The 14393-nt window shown below is 37.4% G+C and overlaps 1 long non-coding RNA gene across 2 annotated transcripts in view; it reads left to right on the top strand.

Annotated features, from left to right (window-relative positions):
• The window catches only part of LOC141378153 (uncharacterized), a 44635-nt gene that overhangs the window by 17510 nt on the left and 12732 nt on the right, over positions 1-14393 (top strand). Inside the window, exon 4 of one of the 2 annotated variants that reach the window (XR_015510887.1) lies at positions 1610-2678. The exons of the other annotated variant lie outside the window; for it this stretch is intronic. This is a non-coding gene — a long non-coding RNA (uncharacterized LOC141378153). Of the gene's footprint in view, positions 1-1609; positions 2679-14393 lie in introns of those variants that run through there. 2 annotated transcript variants of the gene reach the window in all.

The raw sequence follows: 14393 nt of genomic DNA, 5'->3' as shown, positions 1-14393 counted from the left end.
TAATGACGTAAGTGACATCTTTCGCTAATGTATTGTTTTAAAATAGAGAAAATATTTGACAAGTAACTTTTATTCTAAATTGTGGACCTTATTATTGAAAGAAACATGACCAAAATAGTATGAAGCACATTTACAAGAGAGGCTAGAAAAGTTGTGTAGCCCAAAATTATTATTATTGTTATTATTATTATTATTATATTATTTAGAATTGTATTATTTATTATATTATTTTTTTTTATTTTCTTTTATTCACATGGCCAAATTCTGACTGAGAAAAGTTGAATGTGCTGGCCAGTTTGTTATTTGCCTAATAAATTACAACATTTTTTTTTTTTATTTAAAACTTTTTTTCTAATGATTTATGATGTAATACATTTGTATTTTAAAAAATAAATATTCGTCATTTCTTTATTCTAAATATTTAGTAAATATTTTTGGTACATCAAAAACTGTGGTTATGATGACAAGCTAATTCAGCTAAAAGGGAGGCTTAAAATGTCACCTAAATACAGTATTTAAATCTCATAATTAAATAGAAAAGGAGGCGAATAACGGCAAAAAGGTCCACTTTTTGAGAAAAAAGAACCACCCCTTTCACCAAGCTGACTACAGGCCTGCTATTAATCTATGTCTTTATGTAAGAAGAATACAAGAGATGCAGGTACAGTATGAGTACAGTAGGTTTTAATTAGCACAATTAATTATGCCCATAACATTATTTAATCAGTAGTTTTCATAACGATGTTTTAAAATTATCACATAAAAGCTTCATAAGCCTTAATTAGCAGACTATTTGAGAGTAAAGGCATGTCATGGTGGACAACTTTTTATTTATTTATTTATTTATATAGCACATTTATTGTGTATGGCCAAACACCCTAAGCACTTCACAATCATGAGGGGGTCTCTCCACACCACAACCAATGTGCAGCATCCACTTGGATGATGTGACGGCAGCCACAGGACAACAGCGCCAGTGCTCTCACCACACACCAGCCAGCTATAGGCCAGTTGGGTGGATGGGGATGATTGGGATGCCATGATGGGTAAGGGCCGATGGGGGGAACACCAGTGTTACACCCCTACTCTTTACAAGTGCCAAGGGATTTTAATGACCACAGAGAGTCAGGACCTCGGTTTAACGTCTTATCCGAGAGATGGTTTGATCTCTTTATTAATCTGGGGTCACCACAGCGGAATAAACCGCCAACTTATCCAGCATATGTTTTACGCAGCGGACGCCCTTCGTTGACTCTACGGTCAACTTAGCTTATCCAATTTACCTATAACGCATGTCTTTGGACTTGTGTGGGAAATCGGAGCACCTGGAGGAAACCCCGCACGAACACTGTAAGAACATGCAAACTCCACACAGAAATGCTAACTGACCCAGCCGATACTCGAACCAGCTACCCATGGCACCAACGTGACATCTCATTTGATCTTATTTGAATTAAATAAAAATCTTAAGGTGCATCCTTTTTCCTTTATTCTCAGCGTGTATTCACACATGATCCCAAGAAATCCCACGTCTCTCTTCTCTCCACAAGGCATTTGGTCTGTCCAGAGTTTCTCAGTCTATTTTTTTTTTCTTCTCTCTGCTGTTAAGGTGTTCTTGGATGGACGATTTATTTTGGAATGGAGCTCCCCTCTCTCATCATGTCAACTAATTTCTGGCAATTTCTGGCATCTGTGTCCTTCCTCAGTGAAGTGGAGGGCTGCTGGCAGCTGTGTTTTACACCACACTGCCCTGAATACTCTATCAACCTCCTGCTGTGCCACACATCATCACATGATCACAAAGACCCGAGACCTGAGACTCTTCATCTCTCGGTGTCTCTTTCACCTATGAACACAATATGATAAATCTCGTAGTAAATACTACATTTACTAAAAGAAAGTCAAGAAGTGCCCCTAGATAGATGTGTTTACCCATTGTAAGGACCACCCATTGGCCCAAAAACAAAACCCAACGGTTAAGGTTAAGGTACACTGTAAGGTTTAAGGTTTAAATTCACTCCTTTTGTTTATTAAGGATCAATTTAATTTCATGATTTATTTGACTCCATTTTTAAATTATTCTCAAATTTAAGTTGGAATATTAGTTTTGTTGCGATTTTATTAAGATTTGCCTGGTGGTTATGCATGCACTGCAAAAAATGCTTTTCTTACTTAGATTTTTTGTCTAGTTTCTAGTCCAAATATCTAAAAACTCTTATATCAAGAAGAATTTTCTAGACAAGCAAAACATACTGTCTTGTTTTAAGATATAATATGCCAAAATTAGATGAGTTTTTCCTTAAAACAAGCTAAATAATCTGCCAATGGTGTAGGCAAAATAATCCTATGTCAAAAGGAAAAACAAGATTATTTTGCTTACCCCATTGGCAGATTATTTAGCTTGTTTTAAGGAAAAACTCCCTTAATTGGCATACTATTTCTGAAAACAGGACAATATATTTTGCTTGCCTAGAAAATGCTTCTTGATATAAGAATTTTTGATATTTGTACTAGAAACAAGACAAAAAATATCTAAGTAAGAAAAGCATTTTTTGCAGTGTGGTGCTGAATTATTTCTAGGAGCATATTACAGAAATATTTTTAAAAAGTCATATAATATCTTCTCTGTGGCTATTCTATTTTATTTCTTTCACATTTTAATAAATGAAATAACCTGTCTCCCAGTGTGTCAGTTTCTTTAGGGATCATTAACTTGTGTGTTTTTTCATTAACTGTATCCCTTTATGTGTTGTAATTAGCTCAGAGGTGGCCACAAATTAATTATCATCTCTTATAGCTTCTGCGTAACCGCAGTCTGTTTATATATTTAACCAGTGTTTAGGTAGCAATTAACACTTTACAAAATAAATAAATAAAAAAATACAATTAGGGAGCTATTAGTATTTAATCAGAACTTCATGCAACAAGCCAGGTTTCACATAGAACTGTACCTAATGATCTCCAACCAGGAAACACACTTTCATGCAAGATGTGCTGATGGTTGTTGAACTATGCCACAACCGTAGACCATAGTTTATTTAGATTGACGTTGTAGGCATTTTGAAGCAGATATTTCAGAGCCCCTATTATACATTAAATAGGGTCATATTTTGGTTGTAAGGGTCTCCAACAACAGGCTGATGCAACCCGGGCTTATTGTGGAAACGTAGCCCCGCGGACTTTTCTGCGGACCGCGATTTATGTCCCGGGAGGTACGTATTCGAGCGTTTTTTGTTTTCGCCGACCCGCGAGAGGCCGCTGTGCGTGCTTTTTCGCCTCTCGGGCGCCTCTCGGGAGCGCGCGCCGTTCGCGCCCGCGCCGTTCTCACGGGAAAAGCCACCGGATCTGCCGACTCGGCCGCCCTCCTCTTCCTCCTCCTCCTCCTCCTTCCCTAAACCCGAGCGACGGTTCGCAAAAGCCGTCCAGAAAAAAAAAAAAAAAAGCAAAAGCCCTCATCTTCGATTTCGACCGCGTTTTCGGATCCCGCCGCGTTCTCGCCCTTATTTTTCATATTCCGTTTTTTGTGTAACCTGATTACCGGAACCGCTGTTCCCCGGACTCGATCCCGGTCGTCGTCCACCGCGGCCAGGCACCTCCTCCGGGGCCTCCGCTGTGAGCTAAGCGGACAAACTGGTTGCATCGGGAAAGCCCTCCACTCGGAGGTGAGCCTTCGGCCGGCGAGCGCGAAGAGGAGGGGCGGAGCAGCACCACACCGCCCCGCAGCATTCGCTCGAAAAAAACTAAACGCGGCCTTACGTACCTCCGGCCACGTAAATCGCAATCTCCAGAAACGTCCGCGGGGCTACGTTTCCAGAATGAGCTTGGGTTGGGCTGATATGCATGCAAGGTTGTTTGGCGTGCTGTCCCGGGAGAGAGCCCTGAGCTTATAAGATCCTCGAGCTCATATGCGTTGAAGGCATATGGTCTAACAGTAAACATGCTTCTGACCAGGGTACAATACTGCAACTACAATGGTTATGAATGGATATAATGGTTACGAGCCATGCAGGAAAGGACAATGTTCTGTAATTAAGCAATTAATTGGTGTGGGTCATGTTTTTTATTATGATTATCATTTTATTTTTGTTACATTATTTGTAAATGATAGATAGATTGTATTTACATGAGCCAGGGAAAGGGAATCTGCCTCATTAGAGCATTGATTCATTAATGCAGTGAACGCAACCGTGACAAAACCAGGCAATAGTGATGATAAGTGCTGCGTGGCTCTGGTTCGTGTTAAAGTGCAAGGGGGCCTATCTCCTCTGATGAAGAAACCCATTTATACACTGTCACACACAAGAGGTCATCCCTCTCTGTATTCCTCTATTGACCCAGGTTGTTCGTTTATTATGGGCAGCTTTTTTATTGAAGGATGATTACCCTGAGTGATGTCAGGCTGGAGGAGAAAAGATCGACCAGAATAATGGCATTCCAACGCGGGGGAGTCAATGCACGCTCTTTCCTTCTGTGCTGCTCACAAATTGAGTCACATCCTCCCCTCATCCATTATTTACAGCTGATCAGCCTTTCCTGGCATCTATGGATTTGATAATCATCCCCATGTCCATATTAAATATGTGACATAAATTTCACCACAGGGGCCTGTCAATAGAAGGCCACAGGAGAACAAAGACCACAGGTGAAAGACTAAAGCAGTGAACATGGTTTCCATGTATAGAGATGACAGTGTGATTAGCAGAGGTCAGTAAGTTTTACAATCATGGTCATAGAAAGTGGGAACTTTTTTATTGGCCTAAAATGACTTGAAATTTTAAGCTGCCTAAGACTCAAATGTCAAATCTTTATTTCTTTTAAGTTTCAATGCAAATGTCTATTCACTGGAGTCTTAAACTAATGTCAGAACATAACAAACACTTGCCAAACATGTTAATATAGAATTTAAAGAGCAAATGTATATTAAGTGGCCTTAAATAATATGTATTTACACTGAATGTCAGGGTTCGGCCACTCTGGTCATGTAAATTCTTGTTTTGGTGGCAGAATCTGGACACTAGTCATGTCTAGTCCTGTCCTGTTGTGCTCGGCTCGAGTTTTCTTGGGTCGAGCACTTGTTTCTGTCATTGTGTGTGTCTCCATGTGTGTGCGCGCCTTCATGTGTGTGCGCAGAGCATGCGCGCTCCCGCTTGATTCGGCCGCGCGGGCTTTGCGTGCCTCCGACGCGCGCGCTCTTGTACTCTTGCTTGTGTTTTCGTCTGTCTGCAGCGTGGTGTTTCATTCCCAGCATCTCAGTCTAGTTGGTTTCGGTTTTGGTCGGCGCTGGGACGAAGCATGCACGCTGCGTGTGTGAGCGCACGGTGAGTGTTTTCATTCATCGTGTGCTCGTGTCTTGCGTCTGTGGTCAAAGCACGTGGCTATGTGTTTGCATTGTGGTCACGCGCTTTTGTCGTGTACTTCAGTGTTGTGCTTGTGTTGTCATGAACATGCGGTAATGAGTTCTCTCATTGGCTGCATGTTCTTGTCCTGTTTTATGTGAGCGCATGGCTCTGTCTCTGTCATGCGCTCTCCCGTCTATTGTCTAGTCCCACCCCGCTTGTTAACCCATTATTAGTTAATTGTGTTCACCTGTTTGTGTGTTAATTTTCTCCTGCTTATAATCTCCTCATGTCTTCTGTTCTGTGCCAGTTTGTCATCTACACTCCCCCTGTGTTCCTGCTCCAGTCTTGCCTTGCCTTGCCTTGTCTTGCCAGCCCAGCCAAGTTTGTGTGTTTTTGTTTTCCCCCTCGGGGTAGTTTTGTTTTGCCTTTTATTTTTATTTTATTATTAATAAATACCCATTATTTCTTTGCACTTGAGTCCTCGCTCCTTTTCCCCTCACCGACCGTGACACTGAAATGAATCATTTGTTACCATATACTTATTGTATAAATACACATTACATTTACATTGCTAAATTTCGCGACCTATTATTCATAATAATAACTCCTGTACAGCAGTATCACAGCATTCTGACACTCGGTGACACTCAAATACCCTGTCAATAATGTCTAGTGGCTGAGAATGAGCTTTTTACAGTGTTTGCTATAATGTTAATGTTGTTTTTGGTGTGTTTACATTGATGAACATGGCCACTGTGTAAATGTGCAGTACAGTTCCGATCTTATTGCCACATTAGATCGTTATGACAACATATCATTTGCCTTCAGTGATTTCCTGAAGGAAATACCAAAAAATAACACAACTGGAATAACTACAGCAGCCGCGATCGTCTGATCTCATATGAAGCAAGAGATCGCGATGACATGTGATGATGTGTGCAGGTGCGGTAGTGCTGTCCCAATTCTTAGGGGTAAATTTTGAAGCCATTCCCCTTCAACCTCGGTTTTAGGGGCCAAGGGAAAGGGGAAGGAGACTGGGCCGAATTCTCCTCAGAGAAGCAAACAAGCTCCTTAAAAAGTAAACATTCTTTAACTCTTTAAGCATGATGTCAGAAATTGGATAGATACCTATATACTAGATCTTTGAGCACCACTGCAACTTGGTTAGTACTTAAGTCTAGAGATCAGTTCTTGGTCTAGAGATTTTTGAGAGTTTGAGTTATTTAAGAATAGAATTACATATCTGATATTTTGTGTATTAAGTATTTTAAATACAAAATAAAGGATGAAAAGATAAAACACTGACAGTCTACTACAAAGTCCAGACGTATTTAAATGTGTTACATTTAATAATGTAATGCTTTTCTGTAATTAAAAGCTGAATTTTTAGCAGCCATTTTCCAGCCATGTAAGTTAACCTTGATCCCTTTCCATTAATTCATGCTTGTCTGTCAAATAATGGAAATACAAAACACTGTATCATAATGTAGAAGTTTCATGAAAAGATTTTCAAGTATTACATTACCATGGCCTTCACCAAAAAAAAAAAAAAAAAGGAAAAAAAAAGGTGTTTGTGTGTTTTGGAGCTTTCTGTGTGAATAAGGGCATCTAGGCCTGGACCTGCTATGGCTGTCAGATGGTTGTAAAGTAATATCAGGCCTTCCTTAGAGTACCCTCTGCGCTGGCAGAACCAATCAGGCTCAGCCGGCCAGGCTGATTGGACTGACATACTCTATCAAAGACAGAGCTGAGCGATTTTCACATGGCCTGCAATGTCCCAAATGTCTCCCACACTCATGGGACTGCAGCACTCAAACAGCGAAATCTGCTGTTCCATTTCCTGTTTTAGTTTCTATGCTGGAAGCAGCAATGAATTTTGGAAACAAAACTGCAATTGTGTATATTTATTTAATGAGATCATATAATTTGAATTTATTTTAATTCCTGTCACATGTGAAAATCAGAAAAGTATACCCATGGTTAAAACTACTAATCAAGCATTTTATATATTATATATTATAATAACAACAACAATTATATATATATATATATATATATATATATATATATATATATATATATATATATATATATATATATATATATATATATATATATATATATATTATATTTTACATCGATGAATAATATTACAGCATAACCCTTACGAAACAAAAATATATTGCAATATACTAGAATTTATATTGCAATAAATTAGAAAATATATTTCAATGTATCGGAAACTTCCTCATATATTTGAAAATATATAGAAATATATTAATAGACATCTTATTGCTATGTATTGATAAATACATTGATTTACAAACAAAACTGTATTACATTATTGCATTTTTGCAGGTTGATCAACAATAGTCCAAATCAGATTTTTGCATGTCTTTCATTATATTTTACATTATATAGCCATATTGATGCCCCATATATCGCTATGTATCGATTCATATATTGTAAAATGTAGATGAGAGTATTACAAATTAAATTATCATTAACAGCAGCAATTAAATTGTTTGTTTTGGTTTTTTTAGTCCACATTTTATTCCTCCTTGTCAGACATTTCATCATCAAGACATTTCACTGCAACGTGGAGGTATACATGCATAAGGTTGGAATAATGTGGCAGATCAACTAACTAAATTTCCTGTTGAATTGCAAAACCTTTTTTATGTACTGCAACATTCTTTTCAAGCCAACTAAATTTTCTAAATTTAGCACTGAACTTCTCCTTCTAGTTTAATATTCTACAATATTTAATATAACAATTATATATAATATATCATGTAATATAAATCATTATATTTTTCAACATATTTAAGACATGTTCTTATAGAAATCTGATCATATTATGAAGTACATTGAGGTATGTTATTTTATATAACTTTACATGTTTACATATATTGCAATATTACTTAAATATAGAGTTAAAACCAGAAGTTTACATACACTGTATAAAAAGGCACATAACCATTTAAAAAAAAGTCAGATGTTCATGTGACTAAACTTTTTCTCTTTAAGGTAAGTTAGGATTATCAAATTTGTTTCTGTTATGCTTAATTGCTGAATAATGAGAGGGAGATTTTTTTGAGAAATTGTTATAACTTTTCATGAAAGTCAAGTTTACATATAAGATTATTCTGAAAAAGCTCAGATGATGGTGTCAAGGTTTTGGAAGCTTCTGTTTGGCTAATTGGCCACATTTGAGTTAATTGGAGGCACAACTGTAGAATAATATTTAAGGAAAACCTCAAACACACTGCTTCCTTGTGTGACAACATGGGAAAATCAACAATCCAGAATCATCAAAAAAGCCAGATTACAATTTGCTAAATTACACTGGGACAAATAATAATTTTTGGAGACATGTCCTGTGGTCTGATGGAACTAAGATTGAACTGTTTGGCCATAATGACCAGTGTTACATTTGGAGAACAAAGGGGAAAGCTTACAAGCCTAAGAACACCATCCCAACTGTGAAGTATGGGGTGGCAGCATCATGTTGTGGAGCTGTTTTGCTGCAGGAGGGACTGGTCTACTTCACAGCATAGATGGCATCATGAAGAAAGAACATTATGTAGAAATACTGAAGCAACATCTCAAGACATCGGCCAGGAAATTAAAACTTGGCCACAAATGGTCTTCCAAACAGAGCATGACCCTAAGCATACTGCCAAATAAGTTAAAATGTGCTTTAAGGACAAGAGTGAACGTTTTGAAGTGGCCACCACAAAGTCCTGAGCTCAATCCTATAGAACATTTGTGGGCAGAGTTGAAAAAGCTTGTGCGAGCAAGACAGCCTACAATTCTGACTCAGTTACACCAACTCTTTCTGGAGGAATGGGCCAAAATTCCTTCAAACTATTGTGAGAAGCTTGTGGAAGGATATCCAAAACATTTGGTCAAAGTTATACAGTATAAAAGCAATGCTAAAAAAAATGCCAGAGAAATGTATCTCAACGTTTGACTGTCTAGAAATTAATAAAAAATTCTCAAACAAAAATGTAGTTAAACCTAACAGACCTAAAATAGTAAATGTTTAGTAAGATTTACCATCAGACATTAAAAAAAAAAAGGTTATGTTCCTTTTTAGAGTATATGTAAACTTTATAAACTGTATATACAGTTGAAGTCAAAGTTATTGGCCACTTAAGCGAATTTTTTTCAGAACAAACCATCGTTAAAATAACTTGTCTAATTACCCTAACCTGCCTAGTTAACCCAATTAACTCGCCTTTAAATGTCACTTTAAGCTGTATAGAAGTGTCTTGAAAAAATATCTAGTCTAATATTATTTACTGTCTTCATGGTAATGTGGAAATAAATCAATCAGTTATTAGAAATAAATAAAACAATTTTTTTAGAAATGTATTGAAAAACTCTGCTCTCCATAAACAGAAATTAGGGGGGAAAATAAACGGGGGGCGGGCGGGGGGTGGCTAATAATTCAGGGGGGCTAATAATTATGACTTATACTGTATATTTCAATATTACTTACATATAAATAATATACGGGTGATGCAGTGGCGTAGTAGGTAGTGCTGTCGCCTCACAGCAAGAAAACCACTGGTTTGATCCTCGGGTCAGTTGGCATTTCTGTGTGGAGTTTGCATGTTCTCTCTGCATTCGCGTGGGTTTCCTCCGGGTGCTCCGGTTTCCCCCACAGTCCAAAGACATGCTGTACAGGTGAATTGGGTAGGCTAAATTGTCCGTAGTGTATGAATGTGTGTGTGTGGATGTTTCCCAGAGATGGGTTGCGGCTGGAAGGACATCCTTTGTGTAAAAATGTGCTGGATAAGTTGGTGGTTCATTCCGCTGTGGCGACCCTGGATTAATAAAGGGACTAAGCCGACAAGAAAATGAATGATTAAATAATATATTATTATATAATATATGATATATTACTATTTCAATTCCACATTATATGCAGATACATGAAATAGATTGTCGCTTAATGTATTGATAAATTTATTTATTTTTTTGCGTAAGGGAATTTTGAGTAAATTCAATTTTTTTGTCAAATTAGTTGATCACACAGACACATGTAAACATGACAGATACTTATCATCAGTAGATTATCAGTTGGGGGACCCAAAAGAAGATGGAAAAAACAGCAGATATAAAATATGTTTTCCTGGCTCTCTCATTTTATTACATCCCTTCATTTAAGCACCATCTGTTCACTGCTGTTGAGGGAACAGTAATATTAAATTTTTTTCGTCTTTTGCTTGTTTTCTACTGACGAACATAAAAGTGTTGAGCTGCTTCTGTCACTTACTTTTGTCATATGCTCACGTTTGCATATCTCTACATAACAACATCGACACAAAGATGTTGCTAGTGCCTTTAAAATGGCAAGGAACAAACATAATTAGATCTATGGATTCTCTCGAGGGTCTCATCTTCTCCTCTTCCTCCAGCTTCATGCTGCACAAGCTAATCTTTTCAGTCGCCATATGGGAATTTGAGCTCAGTCCTTTATGGGCACTTTCCCACTTATTGTCACTGCTATGCTTTTTTTTTCTTCAATGAAGAATAATCAAATGTTGATAGCACAGTTCAAATGGACCATTAAATATGGAAGAGTGTTGGAAAAGTTTTCCATGATGTGTCTGCGTTGAGGAGCCCGGCAGTCTGCCGCAAACAGCCCAGCCATGTGCTGAAGCTAATTTGATTATAATATAGTCATCTAAGCTATTCAATTAAATATTCTAATTAACCTGAAGTATTCAGCAAATGATGCTAATTACAAATATTCTCTAGAGAGCTAGTGTGATGAAAGCCAGAGCCTGAGAGTGATTCTTCAACTCAGTGTTTCGTATCATGATGTCCTATATCATAGGTTCAGCTAATATCAGATTGCCAACTAATTTGCCTAAACCTCATTTGTTTAATTCCATTAGCATTTTGTTTGAAATCATAATAAACACACATCTTGCTCTTTAGTGCACACTTGAGGTAGTTTAATGCTGCTGTTTACTAATGTAGCGCTTCCTCTACCCCCCAAAAACAACGATCTTTATCTTTATTTGTCTATTTCTCTCCCTTATTTCACTGCACATTGCATTTACTAGTAAGAAAAAAAACGAATTTTACATATTTGATGACAGTTTTTTTCTAATATGTTTAATTTAGTAGTAGTAGTGGTAGCAGTAGTAGTATAAGATTTTGTATTATACAATTTAAGTCAGAATTATTAGGCCACCTTTATGAATTGTATTCTTTTTTAAATATTTCCCAAATGATGTTTAACAGAGCAAGGAAATTTTCACAGTATGTCTGATAATATTTTTTCTTTTAGAGAAAGTCTTATTTGTTTTATTTCGACTAGAATAAAAGCAATTATTAATTTTTTAAAATACAATTTTAAGGTCAAAATTATTAGCCCTTTTAAGCTATTTTTTTCTATTAGTCTTCTGAACAAACCATCATTATACAACAACTTGTCTAATTACCCTAACCTGCCTAGTTAACCTTAAGTTCAGTCTTTAAATGTCACTTTAAGCTGTATAGAAACGTCTTGAACAATATCTAATTAAATATTATTTAGTGTCATCTCGACAAATATAAAATAAATCAGTTGTTAGAAATGAGTTATTAAAACTATTATGTTTAGAAATGTGCTGAAATAATCCTCTCTCCGTTAAACAGAAATTGGTGTAAAAATAAACAGAGGGGCTAATAATTCAGGGGGGCTAATATTTCTGACTTCAACTGTATATATTTTTATTTTCTTACTTGAACTATTGAAGTAATCAATTAGTTAAAACTTGAAAGCATAACACACAGTCCTTATGAAGAAAACTGATTTTGTCTCTGACCAAAATTATTCCTTTATATTCATAGTCTTCTTATGCCTATAACACATCATGTGCATTATGTCTGAACTTGGCATTGTAGTCACACGAGCAATGCGTTTCAGTAAGGTAATTTTCTTTCTGCCTGGAAGCATCAGCGGGATGTCATTCAGAACAAAACCATCCTATGACACTTTTTAAGCATCCATTTACAGGACATATCTATACTTTATTAAAGGAAAATTGAATTGTTTAGACAAAACACTCAGGGCTTCGTTTGGGAAATATAAAAATACTAAAGCTTTTATTAAATGGGGCTAAAATACTCTGATATTAATGACAACAATATAAACTCGGTCCTGGAGGGCCGGTGTTCTGCCAACACAATCTCATGGCAATTCGTAACTTTTTGATTTAGTGGCTAATTCGTATGAATTCGTACAATCTAATTCGTACAATTAGGTACGACTTGCTCATCCCCCAATGACGGTTAGGTTTAGGGGTGGGGTTAGGTGCCACGCCTCCTTTTTAAATTCACACAATTTCGTATGACTGAACTCGTACGAATTCGTATGAATTAGCCACTTAACTGGCAAAACGTAAAATACTTACGTTTTCTCGTGAGATCAGGCTGGTCCTGCACAGTTTAGCTCCAACTCTAATCAAACACACCTGCTTATATAGATTTCAAGTAATCTTGAAGACACTGATTGGCATGTTCAGGTGTTTTTGATTAGAGTTAGAGCAAAACTATGCAGGACACAATGCATACACAGGACGCCCTCCAGGACCGAGTTTGCCCCCTGATATAAACAATAAAATGGCAATAGTTAATTAATACCAGTAAAAAAAATGCTAAGGAAAGCACAACAACAGTGTAAAGTTTGAATTGATATCAATAATACATTTTATACTGCATATAGTATTCAGGCAATGAAATATAATCAATTAAAATTGCATTAATTACACGACAGATGCACTTTTATCAAATTCATATGATTTTATCATGGGATGATCATCAATTCATTCATTTTCCTTTGGCTTAGTCCCTTTATACATCAGGGGTCACCACAGCGGAAAGAACCACCAACTTATCAGCATATGTTTAACACAGCGAGTGCCCTTCCAGCTGCAACCCAGGAAAGGGAAACACCCATACACACTAATTACCTGGTGGTTCCAAACATCTTCCAGTTATGGATGATGGAGGCCACTGTGCTCATTAGAACTTTCAGAGCAGCAGAAGTGTTTCTGTAACCTTCCCTAGCTTTGTGCCTCAAGACTATCCTCTCTCAGAGGTCTACAGACAATTCCTTTGTCTTCATGCATGCTTCATACTTTCCGGAAGCACTGTATAATATTCTTTCGCCTTGTCATTATAGGGCATTGTTTTGAAAAAAGGTTTTAATCCTTATTGTAGAAAAAGGCTGAGAAAAGTGAAGCACTGTGAATACTTTTCACATACACTGTAGCTACACAGCCATACATGTTACGATAACCAGCGATCGTTCTCCAGAGATCGCTGGTTCTCACACTATAACCATGGACTACACTTCTGCCTTTTCCTGGACTACATATTCATACATGCACTTCGCCCAGACACCCATGCACACTCATCTAGACTGATTACACTCGCAACACCTGAGGACTATGAGAGACTGATTGCATTCATTACATAAGCCACACTTTCACCCTTTCCGTTGGCCGAGTCTTGTTGATCAGTAGATGACATTACAACGTGTTTTATCATTTAGTCAGTAGATGACATTACAACGCATATGTCTTGTTTTCCGTGTTTCGACCCAGTCTTGTTTATCCTTGTCCTCCTGTTTAGCCGCCTGCCTTACGACCTATAGCCTGTTTACTGACTTCGATTCTGGCAGCCTGATCTCACGAGAAAAAGTAAGTATTTTACGTTTTGCCAATTTAGTGGCTAATTCGTACGAATTCGTACAAGTTCAGTCGTACGAAATGGTACGATTTTAAAAAGGAGGCGTGGCATCTAACCCCACCCCTAACCCCAACCGTCATTGGGGGATAAGCAAATCGTACTAAATTGTACGAATTAGATCGTACAAATTTATACGAATTAGCCACTAAATGAAAAAGTTACGAATTGCCATGAGACTGTGTTGATTCTGGACTGCCTGTACATACCCGTTTGCACCTGTATTGATCATTGCTTGCCTGACCACGATTAAACCTGCATATTGGATCCAAACCTCAGTTGTCTGTGTCATCCCCCGAC

The sequence above is a fragment of the Danio rerio genome, chromosome 16 (assembly GCF_052040795.2).
Source record: "Danio rerio strain M-AB ecotype USA chromosome 16, GRCz13ab, whole genome shotgun sequence".
Taxonomy (NCBI): domain Eukaryota; kingdom Metazoa; phylum Chordata; class Actinopteri; order Cypriniformes; family Danionidae; genus Danio; species Danio rerio.
Note: the sequence above shows the minus strand (reverse complement) of the source record. Positions and strands in the feature narration are given on the sequence as shown.